This window comes from Parasteatoda tepidariorum, chromosome 8 (genome assembly GCF_982258835.1).
Source record: "Parasteatoda tepidariorum strain Cologne lab strain chromosome 8, Ptep-v5.0, whole genome shotgun sequence".
NCBI lineage: Eukaryota > Metazoa > Arthropoda > Arachnida > Araneae > Theridiidae > Parasteatoda > Parasteatoda tepidariorum.
In genome coordinates, this window is record NC_141762.1 from 2,877,500 (window position 1) to 2,903,767 (window position 26,268).

A 26,268-nucleotide genomic window follows, 5' to 3' on the forward strand; every position below is an offset into this window, starting at 1 on the left:
ACTAATTCAACATTTAATTAGTATTTTTGCATTAGTAAATTAAATAGCAATGATAAAATATTGATCTAGTGTAAAGTATTGAATTTAGTTTTTATAAATTTACAATTATTATTTTTGGGTTGGTATATGTCGCACAACACATTACATACCATATAAAAAAATTTCTTCGTTAATATTTCTTTTGTTCAGAATTTCTGCGAACGTCGGCCTAACATGACGTCTATACATCTTGAACCGATTTAACTTTAATGCTTTTGTGTATTTTAAGTTGTAAAAATGTATTAAAGAAGCAACTAGTCATATTTGAAGCAGCTAAGCTACTATTTTTAGAATCTTACCCCTGCTCTCTGGAATGATCTAATTTAAACTTTTAAGCAAATTTTAGGGTAAAATTCTCCTTTTCACCCACTGTCCGAATTTTAGGACGCTAGCGCAAATGGTTCTGGCGTTATAAGAGAGACACAGTAACTTTTCATTTTAATACTCTAGATCTCAGGGATGAGATTTTCCCGCTTTTTAGCTGATTTCCGCTTTTATCTCTTGAATTTCAGCTATTCTCAGATTTTCTAAAAATTTCACTTTTTTTTATAAGTATTCCGCTTTTTCAGAAAATCCACCGATTTTCAAAGAGAAACAGAAAATTCAAACTACATAGTTACCAATCTTTCTCATTTTTACTTATTTTAGCTATTTTTTCCCCTTTTACACGCAGCAGATAAGATTTTCCGAACTTTTTACCCGCCCTCCAGATACATCCGATTTTCGTAGTTCAAATAACGCTGCTTCTGACAAGCCTTCTAGAGATCCCAAGCCTGGAATCTGTTAATATCTCGTTTCTTATTCACACGATTTTAATATCAAACATAGCTTTTCATATTTGCGTGTTGCGATTCTTATTCACGCGATTTGAATATTGTATGTTGCGATTCTTATTTACGAGATTTAAAAATACGATATTGTGATTCGTATTTACGCCTTTTTAAAAACCCATGTAGCAATTCATATTCACGCAAGTTTAAAATTCAATGTATTGATTTGCTCATGCGGTTTATAATATCAAACATTAATTATCGTATTTATACGTGATTTTAAAATAAGGCATTGGGATTCGCATTCACGCATTCTAAAAATTATGCATCATAATTCTTCTTTATGCAATCTAAAAATTTTGCTTCATGGTTCGTATTTACGCGATCTAAAAATTATGAATCGTGATTTGTATTTACGCGTTTTAAAAATTCTATATCCCAGTTTGTATTTTCTCGTTTTCAAAATCGTATATCTAGTTTCATATTCATGTGATTTCAAAATCCATAATTATTATTCATATTCACGCAATTTTAAGATCAACTATCGCGATTCTTGTAACAAGTAAATTTTTTTTAATTAGTTACTAAAAGGTGACTGTTTTTCTAACGATGATTATTAGTATATGTAAGTGTTACAACATCAGAGAAACTGGAAGGGAATATATTCAAAACTTACATTCTGTGCTTGCAGAGAAGAAAAAATAGGATTTGTCACAAGATGTTTGAAGATGAACTAACGACTAAATTTAGCAAACATAAAAGATATAGCAAACAAAAGCAATCACTTAAAAAGGGATTTAATTTTATTTATTTTTTGGAAGAAGAGTTAATTAACTCATCATCAAAATTTTATTTATAATTGCTGTTATTTATGCTATAAAATGCAAAATTCTTGTCAAATAAAAAACAATTATCAAAGCAGTTGCTGATTGTCATGTAATTTTTCAAACTAAAATGGCAATTTTTGTATGTTAAGGAGTTACTATATATTTCTACTTCACTGTTATTGATATGTTTCAAAGGGCTCTAGTTAGATTAGACTATAATATGAACATAATGATTCAGTCCATTGTTAAAGTTTTTTTTCCCTGTATAATTTAAAAAGTAATATTACTGATATATTTGCTATAAATCACATAACAGTATTTATTAAAAGAAATGAAATATTAATGTATATTCTCATTGGTTTAATTTGCTAAACCAGGTAGTTTTTCAAGTAATAATTGTCTCTTATGTGAACTGAGGAAAAATATAATTTCCAGCTTTATTTTTTCAATTGGTAATTTTTATTTTCACTAAATGTTAAATATCAATGTAATCATTTATATAATAATAGATTAGTATACAATTCTATGTCAACACATTATTTATTACCTTAAACTGTCCAGAATTTATTGTTAAAGGGTTGCGCTTGCGTAAAATTTACTATCGTGGAAATTCAGCTTTTTTGCCTTTTAGCTAATCTCATCCCTGAGATCTAGATGATGGCATCTGTATTAGCACCTTGTATGCCATTCCCACTTGCACTAAAATAACCATGTGATTTCACTTTAAATGCTCTCACGTTAATCACAGTTATACGCAGTATTTCTTAACAACTTAAAATGTTTACTGCTGCTACCTGTACTGTTTCTCTGATGTCCAATTTTTCATTCGGGACATGATGACCAGATTTCTAAAATGATTTGAGGACAAATCAGCAGAACGTCCTCAAAAGAATTAAGCAAACCCTTGCAGCAGGTTTAAGTGAAGTTGGTAGGGTGCTATATCAATAAAAATTCACCTTTTTCGATCTACCATTTCTAAGAAACTACTTATTATATCGCTTAGAAATTTTTTGGAGATCTTTGAGATTATATCGTATACTTTTAGAGTTATGAAAGATTTTTGCTCAGAAATGAAATTTTTTAAAAAATTAAAAGAGTTCAGTTCATGATTTTTTTTTTAAAAAAATTCTGACAATTATAAATCTCTACAGTTAGCACAGTGTAAACATGTATATGTAATTATTCTCTGGAGAAAAAAAAATTGAAGCAATATTGCAGTTTAGATACTGAGGAAAGGTCAGTTTTAGCATTATTAGTACATGCCCTACTGACCCCCCCTTTATATATATATATATATAAGGTCTTAACACATAAAGGGTTTTTACAAATAAAAATCCTCTGTTCTATCCACTTGTGCATAATCTCAATCAATTCAGCGTGAAAAATGCGTCTATGTAATGTCCCTTATGTTTAGATAGGAGATATGTATATAAATAGGTAACTTGTACTTTTTATTTATAAAACATTTATAACTTCTCAACTATTAATCCAATCGTCTTGTGATTAACCTCATTCAATTCAGCTTAAAAATACAACACACATAATTGGATTATCGCGCTCTAACATGCAATACTCAAGGTACAAAAGAATCACCTAAGACATGCTTATCAATGACTGATTGAATACAGTATTGCCGTTGTTGTTGATTTACGTCGCACTAGAGCTGCACAATGGGCTACTGGCGACGGTCTGGGAAACATCCCGGAGGATGATCCGAAGACATGCCATCACAATTTTGATTTTCTGCGGAGGGGATGGCACCCCCGCTTCGGTAGCCCGACGACCTGCGAGCGAAGTCTAGCACTTTACGGTAGCACAGTTTAACGAGGACCAATACCGCACACCCTCGGTCCCTACGCAGACTGATCCAAGTGGTCACCCACCCGCACACTGACCGTAGCCAGTGATGCTTGACTTCGGTGATCTGCTGAGAACCGTGTCTTAACCAGGGCTAAAGAGAATACAAGGGCTAGTTCACTCCGCTCTTAGAGCTGAAGCTACGATTTCCCTCCTCATGACGTCACTGTGTCTACAGATCTCGGAGATCGCAAGCAAAGATATGATAACTTTGCATCTTTCTCTTGTAAAAATAAGTTAGACTTTTTCTGGTTATTAGCCTTCAAACTTTACGTAATTAACATATTATTTCCGTTCATAAACATAGTTAAAAAAAACTTTCTTGGTTATTATATTAAAAAAATACCATTTTAAACTTACAAAAATGTTTTGCTAGTTGGTGAAAATGACACGATAAATACTTTATCTTAAAAAGTTCAGTTTTAACTTTAACTATTAAGAAAAATGAAGGCATATATCGACACTTTTTTTATCTACATATTCTTTTATAAAGATAAGTTAAGTTAAATTTAGAATCCCTGATTTTAAAATATGTCGTTAATAGCAATTTGTTCATACTTAATCATTAGGAAACATCAACCTTAAACGCCAATTACTGAAACAAAATAATAATTTAGGTTCATAATGACATCAGAAATTTTCCAATTGTTTATAGACATTTAAATTTACGATGATATAATATATAGATATTTAAATTGAAGAGAATATAATTTTTAAAAAAAATCATAAATATTTAGAATAACTACATTAAAAAATATGTTATGAAATTAGGAGAATTTCAACTATATACTATATATTTTATTTATACTTTTTACTTGCATTTTAATTTTCTTTGACTTTATCTATTTTTTAATTCTTTTCACCTGCCTTTCTTTATGAAGTAGCGAGGCGGTTTCTATTTAGATAATGAATTTTTATAAAAGTTCTTTACGACAGAATAAACGTATTGCGGTTTTATATTAACTGTGTCATTTCGGAATCCATTCTTTACATAGTTGTTCATTTACTTTAGGGAACACGCGAAAAATTATACTTTTTCCTTTTGTTTTTATATCAGAACTTTTGCAAGTTGCAATCGCGCAAACTGGCATTTCGATAATAGTTTTAAATTCTTGTAAATTCACTGCAAAAACTGAATAAAGTCATTATAAAAAATAACAAATGTCTTAGAATATCTCGCAAAAAGAAATGATCCAATATTAGTTAGAGCTAGTAAGGCCAAACGCTCCGTTCTTGAAGTAAAAGTGCGAGCTTTGCGCCAAAGTGACGTCACTAGAGTGACGTCGGAGGATCGGCGCGGCAAGAGATACTTCAAAGGAGTGAACTAGCCCTTCTATTCTCTTTAGCCCTGGTCTTAACGATCAGTCCACTGCGGGACACAGTATTGTCACCAGACACAGAGCTCCAGTGGAAATGAGAGAAGTCTAGTAAATTCGAATTTCGGGCAAGCAGGACCCAATCAAATGAAACAAAAATAAGAATATTTAACTCAAACTCAAATGTTAAATCAGTACTTTTATACGGATTAGAAACATGGTACAGTTTGAAAATAAATACAAATAAGTTATAGGCTTTTATCAGAAGAATTCCTAATATAAAATGATCTCACAAAATATCTAACTATGAACACTATCAGTTATCAAAAATGAATAGAAAGCAGGGAACGGTGATGGATTGGACAGCCTATCAGAAAGCTGAAAAAAGTAAAATGGACGCTGGACTGAACACCCCAAGGTAAGCGTAAAATGACATGGCACAGAATTATTATGAATTTAATTAAAGACAGAACATGGAGACAAATAACCAACAGGGTGAGATGGAGTGTCACGACATTCCGCAGGGCTAATGGGGTGTTTTTTTTTAACATTTTTTTTTTGAAATTGCATACATTTGCTGACTTGTGTGCTCAATATATAGGCTTATAAGTCATTGTCAAGTAGAAAATACAGATAGAACAACTCAGAGAAAGACATCACAAAGAATACATCCAGGTTTACGGCGGGATTCGAACCCGCTACCTCCACGCTTAACAGAGCGTTTGGACCGACGATACCGCTCGGCCAGGGAGGCCCCAAATGGGGTGTAAGAAGTAAGTTAGTTGGAAAGTGGTTGAAATTCCATCCATTTGGCGATAAATGTGTAACACGAAGATATAAGCTTTGCTTAACCCTGTCTCCCCACCCCGTAGGGTTCGTCCAGGGAATACTGGTGACCCGAAATATGAGCACGAAACTGCTACAGCAAGAGATGAGACACTAAAGTTTAAAGGCTTAGAGACGATAGATGGCAGCACAATCGGTCAATGGTACACCCGCGAGATGAGCCAGGGGCAAACCCATGAGAGTATGATGCACAGGGGGAGATGGTTTAATATCAAAATATACTTATGGATTTAATGAATTTAGGTGCCTGGATGCTGCGACACGAAGATATAAAACAAAACGTAGTACCGAATTCAAGCATCACTGACTGAGGTCAGTAAGCGGGTGGGTGATCACTTTGATCAGCTTTCGTAGGGACCGAGGGTGTGAGGTATCGGTCCTCGTTAAACTGTTTTACCTTAAAGTGCTCGACTTTGCGCGCTGGTAGTCGGGTTACTAAAAGAGGGGTGCCATCCCCTCTCCAGAGGATCAAAATTGCGATGGCATGTCTTCGGATTATCTTCAGAAATATTTCCGCGACTGTCGCTGCTAGTCCATTGTGCAGCTCTAGTGTGACGTAAATAAAGTACCTTCCTACCTACCTCGCAGGCACGAAATTGAGTAAAAAAAAAGTCTTGTAAAAATTTGAATAATAAGTTTTTTTTTATTTGTCTATACTAATCAGATAATAAATTTAACGTGTGAACATTTTTCAATTAAAACTGAGCCATTTTCTGCCATCGATCTAATCACGGGTCTAAGAAAGATAAAACTAGACTTCCCACTTTTTCCTCCCCGAAAAAAAATATCGAGTTGAGCCACTGCTCTTTGTAAACTTCGAGAACGCGCCATACTACAAAATATTTTGAATGAAATTCTACAATGAAGTAATCTTCAGAAATAGTAAACAAACTTTCGTAAAACACCTCTCGTTTTGATAACACCCGTGACCTTCTTTCCTTTCTGAAATGTCTGGCGGTAAATATTATTGAATGTCATATTTAATACTATCTAATCGAACACTTTTATCAACAGCAGACGACTTATTTGTTTCTTTTTTACCATTTTTTCTGAGAAAGTTTCCTTTTTATTCATTTATTATTTCATATTTTTTCTTCACATTTCTTTTTTCTCTTACGCTTTTTGCCTTAAAAAAAATCTGTCTAGCGTCATTACCCAGCTGCATAGACAACAGAAGTCAATTTAAAAAAAATAGATTTGTTATTCTTTTCATCAACATATCTTGGATAACCTTTTAATTGCAAAATAAAAAGAAGAAAAAAAGACGTTTAAATATGTCTGGTTCCTGCTGTAAATTGTTTATGCCGCTCTAGCATTTATTAGGTAGGTAGTCTTAGCGGGAGTCTATCGCTCGTTTGGATCAAAATTTGCATTTATTTCTTATTTTACGAGGGGCTAAGCCCCCTTGTTCGCTGCCGCTCACCAACCCCGATGATTGCTTCGCAATAATGGTTGTTTATTGGCAGAAAACAGTTTTACCACTTAAGTTAAAATTATTCACTCAACATATATGTACTAAAAGGAATTCTGTTTGCTTACGCTTGTGCCTCCACTGCCCACGTCCGAATATTATTATCGATTATTATAAATATTTAAATCGATTGGTGAGCAGAAGTAATTTTTCTAAGAAATCATTTTTTAAAATAACATTTATATTGTTATAGCATTATATTGTTCAAACAAATTTGATGAGTTCACAAATATAATTTTATATTTTCGCTTACCAAACGGGCGGATACATTAAATACTATTTTTGCTTGCATCTAGTACTTAATATAGATAAATGCATGAATCTGACCGTTTAGTTTTCAATCATTTAATAGATTTCTTTAACTGTAATTTATAACGGTATATTAATGTTATTTGCACAAAAATGATAATTGTAGAACAGATTATAGACTACCTTTCTAAATAACTTTACCTTAAAATGTAGCGCAGAATTGCATTATAATAATAATAAGAAAACAACAACAGTTCTCTTAGTTTTAAACTCGTTAATTAAAAGCGCAATAATATAGTTGTACAGGATTACAATTAGAGATACAAAAATATTAATAGAAAAACAATTGTCGATCGCAACGCTCGAGTACGCCCTCTAGCGGGAGCCTGAAAATATCAGGCAATAGTTCCATCATAACTATTGCCAATGACGAACGCCATTTAGCTTAGCGGCAAAATTTCCCTAAGGAAAAGGCAGAAGAACTTGAAAAAATTAACCAGAACACGCCAAGCATTTGAAGAACAATTTCTCAATAATTTTTACCTTTCTATTACCAACAACAAAACTTACAGTTTCATGATCACTTGCTGCTACAGATGTGTGTATTACGGTAAAATAATTTTTTCTGTCTTAAATTCATTACAAATTAAAATGAAGTCAGTTGCTTTCGTCATTCCAATAAATAAATGTGATTTCAGAACGTCAAGAACTGTAATAGTTATAGAATATTCTTCTTCGTTATAGAACAGTATATACAAGGATGGCGCCAGACTTTGCCCTACAAGGAGGCTCAAACAAATTCATTCAATTTATTTAAATAAGAACGAATTTTATACTTTACATTTTTTTTCTCAATTCATTTTTTTCAAGTGTGTTTCTAAGAATCTGAAATCACTAATATTGATACCATAATGTGCAGATTCCTTTTAATGTAAATTTAAATCGCATTTTTTTTTTCTGTTATCGATGTATTATGTACTGTATGGTGCAATTTATCACACATTGTAAGTTTAAAAATTACTTCTATAATAAAGAAAAGTAGTTGTAACTGTCAAAAAATTTCTACGCTTCTTACTCAAATAATGCAAAAATTATTCGATAGTAAAAATTTGAAATTTCATGCACATTTAACATAACAAGAAAACGCTATTTTTATATGCATCGATTGGCTTTTGAATCATTTAAATGTCTTGCAAATAAAGTTATAAGTACATTTTTTGCATCCACGTATTCTATCTAAAAATATCATATCCCGTTTTGAATGAACTTCGAAATAGTTATGCCTATTAAATTATAATTTTTTTTTTTTAATTGTCACATAGCATAATTGTACTGGGGGGAAAAAAGCTATTTTAGTCACGAAACTTGATGTTAATATGCATTATAAATAAATACAAAGAGACTTTTAAAATTTTTCTTTATGACTCCCTTTTCTTTTCAAAGACGCTTTTAAAGTGAACATCTATGTTCGGCAAAATGTTACCATTTCTCCATTTGAGGAAAAGAGTGAGTCCATCGGCTTAAAATGCAAAATTTAAACAATATAGCTAAAATTTGTAATGATTTTTAAATTTACAAATTTTAAACTTGAGTCCGAGAAACGAATATTTACTATCTTTCATTATAGAGAACAAATTGCCTGCTGCTGTTTGTCTGCCTATGTTTTTGTTTCTCTGCAGAGCTGAAAGCAGATTTTCCATCAAGATTCGCCCTGCAAAAGCTTTTTATATATTGGCATACGCCTGCAACGGATAACCTTTCACGCAGTTAATTTATTATTGTTCACCACATATTAACGCGAAACATTCTTCCCTCTACGATTTAAATTTGCTCTTGCTTTTATAGTTGCGAATTTTAATTCTCAAAAAATTAAAGGGTTAGGAGACCAAATTTCGAAAAATACGATTTTTTTCTAATTTCTCAGGATTTATTTAACTGATTTTGCTTAAATTTTGTATTTAGACCAGGGGTGTCAAACTCAAAAGCAAACTTGGGCCAAATAAACAATGCTTAACTTTAGGTGGACCTCAAAAAAAAGTTTTTAAAAAAATCAGTCTTTACAGAAACAAATATTTTTATTTTGAATAGTACATTGTAATAAGCATACATAAAGTAAAATTATTGTTTGATATTTGACATCTCTTCTCTGCTACTATCTTTTCTATTTCGGGAGAAATTTTATTGGCCGAGACTACTTTCAAAATTGACCCAACGAGAGCTATTAATATGGTTTCGGACAGGAGATTTATTTTCATTCATAACAGAAAAAAAATTGCTCGCACTGATAAGTACTTCCAAACATAGAAATAATTTCATATGCGAATTTTCGAGTATTTTCAAACCTTGCCGGTAGATATTTGTAAAATTCAGGCACACCCACGTCAATGAATTTTGTCTTCAAATTTGAGTTGCACTGAATCTCAATGACTTCCATTTGCATATTACTGGGTACTGAGTCTATATTTATTGAGAAAATTGAAGAAAACAAACAAAATTTGTCTTCCAAGGAATTAAAATCTTTAAACCTTGTTTCAAATTCTGTTCTAAGATTTGAAATTTTTTCTACGTATTTTTGATAAGATGCAGTATCCCTGGAATGGCAGGTGCCGCAAGCCAATTAGAATTTTACATTTTCGCGCGTACAATTTAAAATGATCCGTATAGTTTATAAATAAAGTACATTATAAATTTATATGCTAGTTTCCTTTCTAATTCACATTTCTGTTTCATTTTTACTTTGCGTTGGATATATTGATTGGGCCGCAAAAATGTCTATCTCGGGCCGCGAGTTTGACACCCATGATTTAGACATTTAAAATTGCATTCTTTCAAATGATGAAAAAATTGTATACCTTACATATCTTAAAGTTTTTCGAATTTCATTAAATAAAGTAATAATAAATGTTTACTAAAAATTATATTATGCATGAAATTATCTTTAGAAAAACGAATTGGAATTGCATGCAAAACTTTTTCAATTCACTTGGAAAAAAAAATTGAGACATAGTGACATACGCAAAAACTTTAAAGTTTACATTAAAGGGTCCAAACGTGCTCCTGAAAAACTGCTAAAACAATATTTCCAGATTGAAGCTACTATATTTTGGGGGGTCAGAAATCCGAATCAGTCGAAAAAAGTCTAATCAGAGAAAGTACGTTTTTATGTCTAATTTCCTATCTTAAAATATCGTTTCCACTAATTAATTTTGGTATATTTGACGTCGAACCATTAGGAATGAGTCCTAGATCAAGAAGATCCGAACTTTAGGTGAAAAGTTATTCCAGTGGATCCATTTATTATTATTTATTTTTTTTTAGCACTGTACATTCATTTGAAGTATATGTCAATATTGCTGATAATAGCAAAATATTTTTTCATTTTTATATAGAAAGGTAATTTAGCTGGTGGTTATCCACATATATATGCTTTGATAACTTAAAGAATTATGATTGGAAGAGAAAAATAAGGTAAAATGATGTTCACTTTCAATATTAATATCAGATATAAATAAATAAAAACGTCTTCCATTTTGTCCTTTTTCGTTAATTTTAATAACGGAAAAATGCATTTTCCTTTGACGAATTTTTGCCGCTATTGCGGAAAGCTAATATATATATATATATATATATATATATATATATATATATATATATATATATATATATATATATATATATATATATATATATATATATATATATATATATATATATATATATATATATATATATATATATATATATATATATATATATATATTAACTCATTATAAACAAAAAATTTCTGTATCTTAAATATTAATGTTTTGTAGGTATCGTAATATCGGACAATTCGCAATTATCAGACATACGGAAAAATACGGAACTTGCAAAAATACGGAAAGAAATTTTGGTTTAAAGAATAAATATTTGACTAATTATTTGATAATTTCAACTAGAATTCAGCTGTTCTGTTTTTAAGCTACATATTCAAATTCATATCGAGATCTTACAATTATAAAATTTTGATGTGTGGTATGTTATCTAAAAGTAATAAAGGGATAATCTATGTATATATTATTTGAAAATAAAACTTTCAAACGAAGAACATTTCATTTGGAATTCTGCGGATTTATAAAGAAGGTAAGTGTTATGACTTTTATAATAAAAAAATAGCTTGTAAATAATTTTTTTCTTATTTTATGATAGTTCTCTAAAGAATGGTTTTTTACGTCTGATTAAGAACTATAAGAATAAAGAAAAAGAAACAATATGAAAGTTTTTTATTTCAATATGAGGAATTTTGAAAACCATTTTTTTATCCTAAGAATTCTTTGTTTCACGTTTTCTAAGTTCTGATTTTTAGATAAAAATAGTCGTCAAAATACTTTTTTTGAAAACATAAATGGTATAACAGTATGTGTTTATGTATACTTCTTGCATATTCTAATGATTGAAGGAATATGATTCAGAAAAGTATGAATAAGAATTCGGTACTTATGTATTAACGTCACCGCAGCTACAGATTTGGCGGTTTTTAAGTGCTGCCAATCTACACCTAAAATTTTTGCGACAACTCATAAAATGAAACACTTTAGAAAAGATTTCGGTGGGAAATGGGCCGATGTGGAGTTTAACATAGATTCAAAACAATCTCTATTTTCTTCTCTATCTTAACAATCTCTATTTCTGTCGCCATATTAACTCTAATAAATAAGATTCCAAATGAAATAACATTTCCAAAATGTACATTTATCAAAATAAAGTTTCATGTCATGGGAATTGGTACATTTTCGTTTTTTTGGTAAAATATTTCGCCTCTGAAAAAATGAAATTGCATCTTGTTTTGTTTTTGGCGAATCCCAAAGACGAATTTTCTTAGCACTAAAAACTGGCGTCAAAAAAGAATTTTTTTGTTGAAAGAATTTTATAAAATTATGAGTATACATTTTGTTCATTTTAATTTTTGAAGTAATATGATTCGTAAAACTATGGAATGTAAAGTTTAAATAAGCCTTTCATATTATATCATGAAATTTAGTAAAACAATTTCTCGGGCATTAGGTTTGACTCTTATAAGAATATACATATTTTTTTCTGTTTATTTATAAATATTTTTCCGATGTGTTTTGGATGTTCCTTCTCTAAAAGGAAGAAATACCATTTTGTTTTCGTTTGCATAAGAAAGAATATCAAGCATTTTTCTTTATTAAATTTATTAGGCCACAATAAAGAAGGAACGTTGCAATGCTACACGCTGCTTTAAAGACGTCTCTAGAGTAACTGAATGATTGTTGATTGTTGATGATGATGTGGGGGGGGGATCTGTGCTACTCGCTTTTATCCCCCTTGCTGTAAGGTGTAATGAATGATTGTTCTAATAGAAATCGCAGGTATTCGTCTCATACAACAACGCCCCCTATAGTTCGTTGCGATCGCGAATATCTTGATGATTTTTATTCATTATATGCTGATGACAACCAAAACAATTCTGGCCAATAAAAATACGCGGACAACAATGAAAAACTGAACAAATTTTTTTAAACAAATTTTTTTTTAACCGTAATTCATAATTCGCGATCGCAACGAGCTATAGGGGGCGTTGTTGTATGAGAATAATACCTGCGATTTCGATATGAACAGTCATTCATTTACACTGGAGACGTCTTCAATGTAGCGTGTAGCATTGCAACGTTCCTTCTTTATCGTTGCTAATTAAATTTAAAAAGGAAAATTGTTTAATATCCTTTCTTATGCAAGCGAAAACAAAATGGTATCTCTTTTATTTTTTTTTTAGAGAAGGAACATCCAAAACACATCGGAAAAATATTTGCACATAAACAGAAAAAAATATGTATATTCTTATAAGAGTTAAAACCTAATGCCCGAGAAATAGTTTTAATAAATTTAATGATATAACATGAAAGGCCTATTTAAACTTTACATTCCATAGTTTTAAGAATCATATTACTTCAAAAATTAAAATGAACAAAAAGTATACATAAGCCTCATAATTTTATAAAATTTAATTTGGTAAAATAAGTTTTTTTAACAACAATTTTTATCAAAAAATTTCAAGTTTCAATAAAAATCATTATTTAGAAACTAAAAAACGTAAAATAAAGAATGCTTACGATACAAAGCAAAAAAGAAAAAACCAATTCTAAAAATTCCTTACATTAAAATAAACAACTTTCATGTTTTATCTTTTTTGATTCATAATCGGACGCAGAAAACCATTCTATAGAAAACTATCATCAAATAAGAAAAAAACTACTTAAAAGAAGATTTTTTTAATATTATAAAAATTAACACTTAACTACTTTATAAATCAGAAGAATTCCAAAATGATTTGTTCTTCGAGTTTTGTTACCATTTTTTAGTGCTACGAAAATGTGTCTTTGGGATTTGCCAAAAATAGAACAAGATGCAATTTTATTTTTTCAGGAGCGAAATATTTTGCCCATTGTCCACAGAAATCCGATAAACTACTTTTATTTTAAATAAAGTGTTTCATTTTATGATTTGTCACAAAAATTTTAGGTGTAGATTAGCGGCACTTAAAAACTGCCAAATCTGTAGCTGCTGTAGCATAATACATAAGTACCGAATTTTTATTCATACTTTTCTGAAGCATATTACTTGAAACATTAGAATATGCAAGAAGTATACATAAACACATAATGTTATACCATTTATGTTTTCAAAAAAAGTATTTTGATAACAATTTTTCTCAAAAAATTATAAACTATAAAACGGAAAATAAAGAATTCTTAGCATAAAAAACGATTTTAAGAATTCATTACATTGAAATAAAAACTTTCATATTGTACATTTTCTTATTATTCATATAGTTCTTAATCAGACGTAAAAAACCATTCTGTAGAGAACTATCATCAAATAAAATAAAAAAATTTTACAAGCTAATTTTTTATTATAAGAATCATAACACTTACCTTCTTTATAAATCCGCAGAATTCCAAATGAAATGTTCTTCGTTTGAAAGTTTTATTTTCAAATAATATTGTTGTGATAATCAAATTAGGCAGACATAATAACTTAATAAAGCTTTAATTAGCAAAATTAGGCTAGCCGCTGAGGACTACATACTTATAAACATAAATAGTAAAACAATTGAAAATCAAGCACAGTTACAGTTAAAACAAGATGTTAATAAATATCACCACATTCACCCCGAGCTATTTTAAGAGTTCAGGGAGTGACTTGAATCAGTCAGTAACAAAGTCTGAAAGATAAGCAGGTGGTCTTCGTATTCTGGATGTAGTAGGAGGCAAAGTCTCTTCCTGTTTTGGTCTCAAAAATGAGTCAGTGTTTTCCGAAGAACAGGTCTCATCAAGTGAGGATTCCAAAAGTTGATCATCAGTAGCCTCGTGGGAGCTGTCAGCAAGTGGGGTTTTTAGTAGAGGGGTTGCTAGCATATCTGCATCAAGGGCCTTTTCAGGAAGTAACCCTCTAGGAGCCAGGTGACGGACATTAACAGTAGTTTCCCTGCCGTCAGGTAACCTGACATGAGCATATCCCGGATTAGCCTCCAACAGCTCCACTTCTTGAACCATGGGCTGATACTTATTACTACGATTGTGGTTTTTCATTAGAATTGAGCCAGGAATGGTGAGCCATGTAGGTAGAGAGCAGCCAGTGTGGGAGCGTCTCGGATGTGCAAACATTCTTTCATGAGGGGTCTCATTAGTGGCAGAACATAGTAATGATCTAATCGAGTGGAGAGCAGGTTGTAGCATGGCTTGCCATTGATTTGTTGGAAGCCCTTCAGATTTAAGAGCCAGCTCAATAGTTTTCCAAATTATGCCATTGTATCTCTCGACCTGGCCATTACCCGCTGGATTATAGGCTGTTGTTCGGCTGGTAGCAATTCCTTGAGCTGTCAGGTATGATTTTAGTTCGTGAGACATGAAAGAAGTGCCCCTGTCTGAGTGAATATATGCAGGCATTCCAAAAAGATAGAAGAGAGTCTGCAAACAGGAGATGACAGTTGAAGTTGAGATATCGGAGCATGGAAAAGCAAATGGGAATCTGGAGTATTCATCAACAATTGTCAAAAGAAATCGATGTTTAGAAGAGGATGGTAAGGGGCCTTTAAAATCTAAGTTGAGTCTTTCAAACGCTGAGGTTGCTTTGATGAGGACTCCAGAGTTTTTGATAAATTTTGGTTTCAGTTCTCTGCAGATGTGGCAATTGTTGACAGTAGCTCTCACATCAGTGATTGAGTATGGTAAATTTTTAGAACGGATCCAGTGGAACATTCTGGTAACACCTGGGTGACAAAGAGAAAAGTGGAGGTCTTTAAGGTCAGAAACCTGAGGGACAATAGATGCGGACACTCTGGACAAAGCATCAGCAGTCGAATTCTTGCTTCCTGGGCGGTAGACAATATCAAATTTGAAGCAGGCAAGCTCAAGACGCCATCGCAGTATCTTCTCATTTTTTATTTTGCTATTGTGTTGTTGATTAAACATAAAAGAGACTGAGCGTTGGTCGGTAAACACCTCAAAGTGTCTCCCTATAAGGTAATGCCGCCAATACTTCAGAGATTCCACTATGGCATATGCTTCTTTTTCAATAGATGAATGTCTTTGCTCTGATTGATTTAGGGTACGTGAAAAAAAGGCTATAGGGCGACCAGCTTGGCTCAATGTTGCCCCAATGGCAAAGTCAGAAGCGTCAGTTTCTACACGAAATGGAATGTCATTTTCTATTGCAGCAAGAGATGCATTGGCTACATCATCTTTTACTGACTGGAAGGCTGTGGTAGCTTCCTGAGATAAAGGGAAAGAGTTGCAAGCCAAGAGGGGACGAATTTTTTTTGAGAAAGAAGGGATCCACCTTCCATGATGGGCGAACATTCCCAGAGCACGTTGCAATGAAGCAGTATCTTTAGGGACAGGTAGACTTAAGAGTGGCTTCAGACGTTCTGGATCAGGTTTAATATTTTTATTCTCAATTATGTAACCAAGTAGGGATATAGATTGAGAAGAGTAGTTACATTTTTCTTCATTTAGTGTAAGATTAAACTTGATTGCAGCAGATTTGAACCTTGCAAGATTTTCATCATGTTCCTGTTGGTTTGTACCACAAACAGTCACATCATCTAAGTAAGGGTAGGTATCTGTAAGACCTTCTTCTTGTACAATTTTATCAATTGTTCTTTGAAAGCATGCCACACCATTGGTAACTCCAAAAGGGACACGTTTAAACTGAAAAAGCTTTCCGTCTGCCTCAAAAGCAGTTATGTGTTTTTCAGAATCCAAAATCGGGAGCTGATGATATGCATTTCTTAAGTCTATTTTACTAAACACTTGGTAGGTAGCAACCTTAGATATGAGTTCCTCAATTTTAGGTAGAGGATAAGCATCTAACATTGTAAATCTGTTGATTGTTTGAGAGTAATCGATGACCATCCTAGATTTTTTGTTTTCACCTTTCACCACAAAAGCTTGTACTCTCCAAGGAGAGTTGCTGGGCTCGATGACCTCTTCTTCAATGAGTTTTTGTATCTCTGAGGTAATAAACCGTTGATCTTCTAGAGGGAGACGTCTTGACTTAGTTTGCACTGGTTTGCAATCAGGCGTCAGGTTAGAAAACAATGATACAGGTTGAATTTTAGCAACAGCTAATGAGCAAATTTGGAGGGGCGACTTGCTGCCGTCAAAATTGATGACTAAGGAGGAATGGAGTTTAAGAATGTCATGACCAATCAGAAAGTCAGCACATAAATTCTTCATAACCAGTACTTCAATCTGTTCATACTTGTGATCTAGAAGGTCAAGAGTTACAGTTGCACGCCCAACCACACTTGAGGTAACAGCAGAGTTGGCCATAGTGATAGTTCCAGAGTATGACTTCAGTTGAAGATTGCATTTCTCAACATGTTTATAGTTTAAGAAACTGAGTGAACTCCCAGTGTCTATTAGAGCAACCAATTTTACACTATTTACTGTAACAAATGTGAGGAATTTTTGGAGACAACCAGGGGCTGGCGACACCGAAGCAATTAGATGAGCAGAGGCAGTAGTATTTATTTTATGCCGAGTTTTCGCTCTACACACACGTTGATAGTGACCTTTTTTTCCACACGAATGACAAACACTGTTTCTAGCCGGACAGTTATTTCGTATATGATTATCACTATTACCACAGAAAAAACATGATCCACGAGGAATTGCTGCAAGGGTTTCTTTTTCAAAAGCATCATCAGTACAGTCTAGTGCAGCAGAAGGCATAGGTTGTGAGTTAGTGAGATATGAAGCAGAATGAGCTTCAGCCAGTTCAAGAGCACGGGCTTGGTTGACTGCATTGTCTAAAGTGATTGTTGTATTTTCGAGCAGACGCTCTCTAATGCGGATATTCCGCAACCCTCTAATGAAAGCATCACGTATATACTCATTTTTATAAGTTTCAGCCGAGACTTGTGTGAAGTTACAGTTTTTACTTAGTTGCTTTAAAACTTGAAGAAATTCGTTAACAGTTTCATTAGATAGTTGGTTTCTTGAGGCCAAGCAATGACGAGCGAAAATTTCATTCCTCTTTACTACGTAGAGTGCATCCAAAACAGAGATAGCGGCCGAGTAGCTGGTGGCTTCACTTATTGACTGGAAAACATTAGCTGATACATAATTAATTAGGAGTGGGAGTTTATTATCTTCAGCAAGATTAGGCACCTTTGACAAAAAGTTTTCGAAAGTTTTCTTCCAATGTAGCCACTTATTTTCAGCGTTAGCACACGTGGGGTCGAAGTCGAAACGTTCCGGTTTCAGAAAGTTTTCCATGACGATGAATACCAGTACTCACATTTATCAGAATATAATTTTGCTAATTAAATTGTTGTGATAATCAAATTAGGCAGACATAATAACTTAATAAAGCTTTAATTAGCAAAATTAGGCTAGCCGCTGAGGACTACATACTTATAAACATAAATAGTAAAACAATTGAAAATCAAGCACAGTTACAGTTAAAACAAGATGTTAATAAATATCACCACAAATATATACATAGATTATCCCTTTATTACTTTTAGATAACATACCGCACATCAAAATTTTATAATTGTAAGATCTCTATATGAATTTGAATATGTAGCTTAAAAACAGAACAGCTGAATTCTAGTTGAAATTATCGATTCTTTCAAAACTGAAAAGTACTTACCAAGAAAACGATAAAAAATTTATTAATCATCAGCACAAATGACACTATTTCAAGTAATTTGGTTGATTCTTTATTGTTGTTTTCCGAATTATATAGATACAGAAATATATACTGTTCTATAACAAACAATATTCAATAACTATTGCAGTTCTTGACGTTCTGAATTCACATTTATTTATTGGAATGACGAAAGCAATGTTGACTTCATTTTAATTTGTAATGAATTGAAGACAGAAAAAATTATTTTACCGTAATATACACATCTGTAATAGCAAGTGATCATGAAATTGAAAGTTATGTTGTTGGTAATAGAAAGGTAAAAATTATGGAGAAATTGTTTTTCAAATGCTTGGCGTGTTCTGCTTCAATGTTTGGCATGTTCTGGTTAGTTTTTTCAAGTTCTTCAGCTTTTCCTTAGGGAAATTTTATTTTTATTTGCTGCTAAGAAAATGGCGTCCGTCATGGTCAATGATTTTGATGGAACTGAATGAAAACGTGATAAATTAATATCTGATATTTACAGGCTCCCACTAGAGGGCGTACTCGAGCGTTGCGATCGCGAATCATATTACTTCAAAAATTAAAATGAACAAAAAGTATACATAAGCCTCATAATTTTATGAGATTTAATTTCGTGAAAACAGTTTCTTAACAACAATTTTTATCAAAAAGTTTCAATAAAAATCATTATTTAGAAACTAAAAAACGTAAAATAAAGAATTCTGACGAAACAATTAAAGCAAAAAAGAAAAAACCAATTCTAACAAAAACAAAAAAAAACAATTCTTTTTTGTTCCCATTTTTTAGTGCTACGAAAATTCGTCTTTGGGATTTGCCAAAAACAAAACAAGATGCAATTTTATTTTTTCAGGGGCGAAATATCTTACCGAAGAAACGAAAATGTACCAATTCTTACGACATGAAACTTTATCTTGGTAAACGTACGTTTTGGAAATGTTATTTCATTTGGAATCTTATTTATCAGAGTTCATATAGCGATATGATTGTTTTGAATCTATGCTAAACTCTATATCGGCCATTTTCCACCGAAATCCGATTGACTACTCTGATTTTAAATAAAGTGTTTTATTTTATGATTTGTCGCAAAAATTTTAAGTGTAGATTGGCGGTACTTAAAAACCGCCAAATCTGTAGCGGCGGAGGCGTTAATACGTAAGTAACGAATTTTTATTCCATACTTTTCTGAATCATATTACTTCAAACATTAGAATATATAAAAAGTATACATAAAGACATAATGTTATATCATTTAATTCTTCAAAAAAAGTTTCTTGACAACACTTTTTATCAAAAAATTGTAAACTAAAAAACGGAAAATAAAGAATTCTTAGGATAAAAAACAATTCTAAGAATTCTTCACATTGAAGTAAAAACTTTCATATTGTTTCTTTTTTCATTATTCTTATAGTTCTTAATCAGACGTAAAAAACCATTCTGTAGAGAACAGTCATCAAATAAGAAAAAAAAATATTTACAAGCAAATTTCTTATTATAAAAATCATAACACTAACTTGTTTTATAAATCCGTAGAATTCCAAATGAAATGTACTTCGTTTGAAAATTTTATTTTCAAATAATACATGCATAGATTATCCCTTCATTACTTTTAGATAAAATACTACACAGCAAAATTTTATAATTGTAAGATCTTGATATGAATTTGAAGAATAAGTAGCTAAAAACACACAAATGGCACTATTTCAAGTAATTTGGATAATTTTTTATTGTTGTTTTCCGAATTATATGGATACAAAAATATATACTATTCTATAACGAAGAAGAATATTCTATAACTATTATAGTTCTGTACGTTCTGAATTCACATTTATATATTGGAATGACGAAAGCAATGTTGACTTCACTTTAATTTCTAATGAATTGAAGGCAGAGGAAATGCATTTTACCTTAATACACACATCTGTAACAGTATGTCATTGCGAAATCGGAAGTTATCAATTGCAAGTTTGTTGATAATAGAAGGTAAAAATTATTGAGAAATTTTTCTTCAAATGTTCGTCGTGTTCTGGGTCTGAAAGATATCTCAATATTCAGGAGATTTTTTTCAAGTTCTTCGGCTTTTCCTTAGGGAAATTTTGATTTTTATTTGCTGCTGAGAAAATGGCGTCTGACTCTGCCAATGATTTTGATGGAACTAAATGAAAACGTGATAAATTAATGTCTGATATTTACAGGCTCCCGCTAGAGGGCGTACTCGAGCGTTGCGATCGCGAATAGTATATTAATGTTGCACCAAAAAATAATAGTTATTGTAAAATGGTTAATAAGATCAGACACCGATTTAAATAACTTGATCTTAAAATGTAACATAGAATTACGTTATTCTAATAATAACAATAATAAAAACAATTCTCCTAAACTCTTAATTTAGAAAGCAAACAAAATTAAAAGCGTAATAATTAACAGTGCAAATAAATACCTTTCAATTAGGGATACAAAAATATTTATAGGGAAACAATTCGCGTTCTCAACGCTTGAGTACGCCCTCTAGCGTAGCCTGAAAATATCAGGCATTTATGTATTAAGTTTTCAATTAGTTCTATAATAATCATTGGCAGAGTCAGACGCCATGTTCTTAGAAGCAAATAAGAAGCAAAATTTCCCTAAGGAAAAGGCAGAAGAACTTGAAAAAACTCTCCAGAACATTGGTAAATCTTTCAGAAACAGAGCAGGCCAAACATTTGAAGAAAAATTTCTCAATGATTTTTAACTTCTATTATCAACAAACTTGCAACTGATAAATTCCGATTTCGGGATCGCATACTGTTACAGATGTGTGTATTACGGTAAAATACAATTTTTTTTGTCTTCAATTCCTTACGAATTAAAGTGAAGTTAACATTTCTTACTTTATTTCAATGAACAAATGTGTTTTTAGAACGTGCAGAACTGCAATAGTTATAAAATATTTTTCTTCTTTATAAAATAGTATATGTTTCTGTATCTATATAATTCGGAATACAGCAATAAAGAATCATCCGAATTGCTTGAAATTGTATCATTTGTGCTGATTATTAATAACTTTTTATCGTTTTCTTGGTAAGTTTTCTTTTAGTTTTGAAAGAATAATTTCAACTAGAATATTAAAATTCATATCGAGATCTTACAATTATAAAATTTTGCTGTGTGGTATGTTATCTAAAAGTAAGGAAGGAATAATCTATGTATATATTATTTGAAAATAAAACTTTCAAACGAAGAACATTTCATTTGGACTTCTCCGGATTTATAAAGCAAGTAAGTGTCAGTTATGATTTTTAAAATAAAAAATTTGCTTGTAAATAATTTTTTTTCTATTTTGATGGTAGTTCTCTACGGAATGGTTTTTTACGTCTGACTAAGAACTATAAGAATAAAAAAAAGAGAAACAATATGAAGGTTTTTTATTTCAATATGAGGAATTTTTAAAAATTCTCTTTTTTATCGTAAGAATTCTTTATTTTAAGTTTTTTAGTTTATAATTGTTTGATAAAAATTGTTGTTAAAATATTTTTTTCGAAATATTAAAGAGTATAACATGTGTTTATGTATACTTTTTGCATATTCTAATGTTTGAAGTAATATGATTCAGAAAAGTATAGAATAAAAATTCAACTAGAATTCAGCTCTTCTGTTTTTAAGTTACATATTGAAATTCATATCGAGATCTTGCAATCATAAAATTTTATTGTGTGGTATGTCATCTTAAAGTAAGGAAGGGATAAGCTATGTATATATTATTTGAGAATAAAACTTTCAAACGAAGAACATTTCATTTGGAATTCTGCGGATTTATAAAGAAGGTAAGTGTTATGACTTTTATAATGAAACATTTACTTGTAAGAAATTTATTTTCTAGTTCGATGATAATTCTCTATAGAATGGTTATCTACGTCCGATTAAGAATTTGAAGAAAAAAAAACATGAAAGTTTTTTATTTTAATTTGAGGAATTTTTAGGATCTTTTTTTTTCTTAAGCATTCTTTGTTTTTAGTTTATAAATAAGGATTTTTATTGAAACTTAACATTTTTTGATTAAAATTGTAGCCAAAAAACTTTTTTTGCAAAATTAAATGATATAAAATTATGGGCTTGTGTATACTTTTTGCATATTATAATGCTTGAAGTAATATGAAACATAAAAATGTGGAATGTAAAGTTTAAATAGGTCTTTCATGTTATATCATCATATTTAGTAAAACTATTTCGAAGACATTAGGTTTTAACTCTAATAAGAAGATACATTTTTCTTCTGTTTATTTACAAATATTTTTCCGATGAGTTTTGGATGTTCCTTCTCTAAAAAAAAAAGAGATACTATTTTGTTTTCGCTTGAATAAGCAATAATATGAAACATTTTTCTTTTTTAAATTTAATAAGCCACGATAAAATTATAGGCAATAAGGCATGTTACAATGCTACACGCTATATTAAAGACGTCTCCAAAGCAACTGAATGACTATACATATAGAAATTGCAGGTATTCATCTCATACAACAACGCCCCCTATAGTTCGTTGCTGACAACCAAACCAATATGAAAATTAATGTGGGGAAACTGGATTCTGCTATGTGATTTTCCGACCAATAAAAATGGAAAACTGCGACACCACCATTAGATTTTTATAAATAGTAAGATACTAGTGCGATTATTGCTTTTTTTTATTTAAGCAATACTATCTTTTTTACTAACAATTTGCTTGAATAATTTCATAAAAATAACCGAAATACTAAATAAATAGTGATTGGGTAAATCAAAAATCGTATTAATAAAAGTCAATACAAATTAAAAATCTTTTTAAAAAATGTCTAAACTCTCGGAAACCCTGTGACTCTTCCACGTCACCCTAATGCTCCGGGAAACACCCTTAAGGAACTGTTGTTCTAAAGCATTGTTTCTCAACGTAGGCGGTGGGAGTATGATTAGGGGCAGTGAACTTGTTTTGGGCGACAGGGGGGCGTTGGGTATATTTTGGGCAGTAGGGGGGCGATGAGCATGTTTTGTCATTCAAATTTAATTTTAAAACTTGCAAGTAAAATTATTAAATTAAGATTTATTTAATAAATGAAATCAATCTAAAATAAAATCAATTATAATCAATCTAAAATTAAAGAAAAAAAAAGTAAGTTAATATAGTAAATTAAGATTAACCGATACACCATTTGTACCACCATTAAAACGAGCTTATACGACACCTATTCTTCAATCCGAACCAACAGAGAGCAGCTCATGCGTTTTTGAGTCGGATTCATTCAAGCTATTTCGCGAATCACTCTGACTCATTCAAGACAGTTGGCGGACATTAAAGTACGTACGCTTTCAGTATGAATGTTTGATTTGACCAGTGTTTATGGTTTTTTTTCCCTCAGTTTCGATTCGATCTCATTGCTTATTTGGCCAGGTATGTGCGTGGATTAGTTCTTTACCATAAATTATGAATTAATTTGGAGAAATAGTTAATTTTCTTTCATCGTTAGTATTTTGCTGGCACCAACAACGTCAGTTAACAAAAAGAAATGTCATCAATACCGTACCACGTACTTGAAGTTTGGATTTGTTCAATCGCTGCTGAACTCTCAACTGCCCATGTGTTTACTTTCTGACAAAGTTTTACCTATTGAGACAATGAAATCTTCTCGTTAGCAGGAGCATTTGCAAAAAAACTTATTCTGACAAACAAAATAAAGTTTTGCCATTTTTCACGAACATCAAAGACAAGTTTCTGAAGGCACATTCGGTCTCAGGGTTACTAGCAGCCTCATCACAAAAATGGTTTGATATCTTTTTATAATATATCAAAATGTATTGCTAAATCTGGGAAAGCTCATACCATCGGAGCAGATTTGATACTAACGGTTGTCAAGGTAGTTTTAGAAACAGTTTTACACCATCCAGCAGCATCCATTGTAATCAAATATCCCATTAAGCAACGATACAATGCGGCGACGAAATGATGAGATGGCTGAAGACGTTGAAGTTTCCTTATGCAAACTTTTGATATCCAACGAATTTTCCCTTCAAGTTGATGAATCAACCTTGCCATGTAAAGTAGGCTTTACTGTGAGAGTAGGTCCGGTTTGTAAAGGTAGAAAAAATCTCTCAAGATATGCTTTTTGCAAGAAACTTGATTGTAGATACCAAAGGTAAATCTATTTTTGATACTGCCAAAGATTATTTTACAGAGAAAAACATTCCTCCAGCAAATATTATGTCGATTGCCACTGATGGAGCTAATGCAATGGGTCGACATCGTGTGTTTATAGCCCTTTTGAAAAGGGAAATACCAGATATTTTAGCTGTTTACTGCGTGCTTCACAGACAGCATTTAGAAGGAAAAAATCTCAGCGACCGTTTGCATCAGTCATTGCAATGTGTCATATCTGCTGTGAACAAAATTCACAGTAATGTTCTCAACGATTGATTATTCAGACCGTTGGGTATGATGAAGAATTCAATCGCTTGCTACTGCACACCGAGATTCTCTGACTTTCCAACGACGCCTGCCTCAATAGGTTTTGGAATCTTTTCGACTCTATGCTTGAATTCCTCGAAAACAGAGATGTAGCTCTGAGAGACAGATTGCTAGAATTTAAGGAAGACATTGGCGGATTTATTTGTAAAATTTAATGCCATTAATTTACAACTTCAAGGCGATGAGCTCAATTTGATCCCTTCAAAATCAGTTATTTTTGACTTTCTAAAGAAACTAATTTTGTGGAAGCAGAATTTTGGTTGGAATGAGTTTAGCCAAGCCGGCGAAATTCGCTCTGATGGTGCACAAGAATATTGTGAATACTTTGACTCCATTGAACATGGACTATTCTGACCGTTTTAAAGCTGTTTTGTTCCATGGAAGTCCCTCAATGGGTCATTGGGTTATGAACCCTTTTGGGAATATTGAAACTGCAGAGGTTCAGATTTATGAGGAATTAGTCGAACTTTCAACTAAGGAAGCTTTGAAATGGTGATAGTCTCACAGAATTTTGGCTTCAAGGTAACATAAGTCGCCCCTAACCTGGACTATGGACTATCGTTAAAAATTTTTTAAATGCCTTCCTTTCCTCCTACCTTGTCGAACGTGGATTCAGCCTTACTAAAAGTATTGAAACAAACGTTAAGAAACTGGCTCTGAACCATTGAGTGCAATCATCCCACTGTCATAGTTATTTAAATGTTTCGTTGATACTACTTTTCAGTGTAAAAAATTATTTTGGGTGTTTTTTAATCATTTAATTAAGAATAAATGATTCTTTTTAAGCATAGGTTTCATTGTTGCATTTTTTTTCATTACAACAAGTAGACTGCAATTATCAGCCATGAGAAAAGTATCGAGTTAATGTACACATTATTTTTTCAAAAAACCAAACAAATTTAAGCTCACTGGAAAAATTGCTTAAAAAATAATAGCTTCATTAATTCGCTTAAAAATTGCTTAATGTTGTCGCTTAAAATTCAGCACACCTCCCTCCGTCCCTTCTAAATAACTGGATTTTCAAAAAAGGGGGGCGTTGAAATATTTTTCGCTCCTTAAGGGGGCGGCAACGTTAAAAAGGTTGAGAATCTATGTTCTAAAGTATTACTGTGCAACTAAGTTTCAATCCGTAAAATTTAAAACGTGTTTTGTGAATAATTTATTGTTACCTGATCGAAAATGTTTGTTACCTCCTTAAATGTTTTATTCATGTTTATTCGCACGTATTTTCGGTATTTAA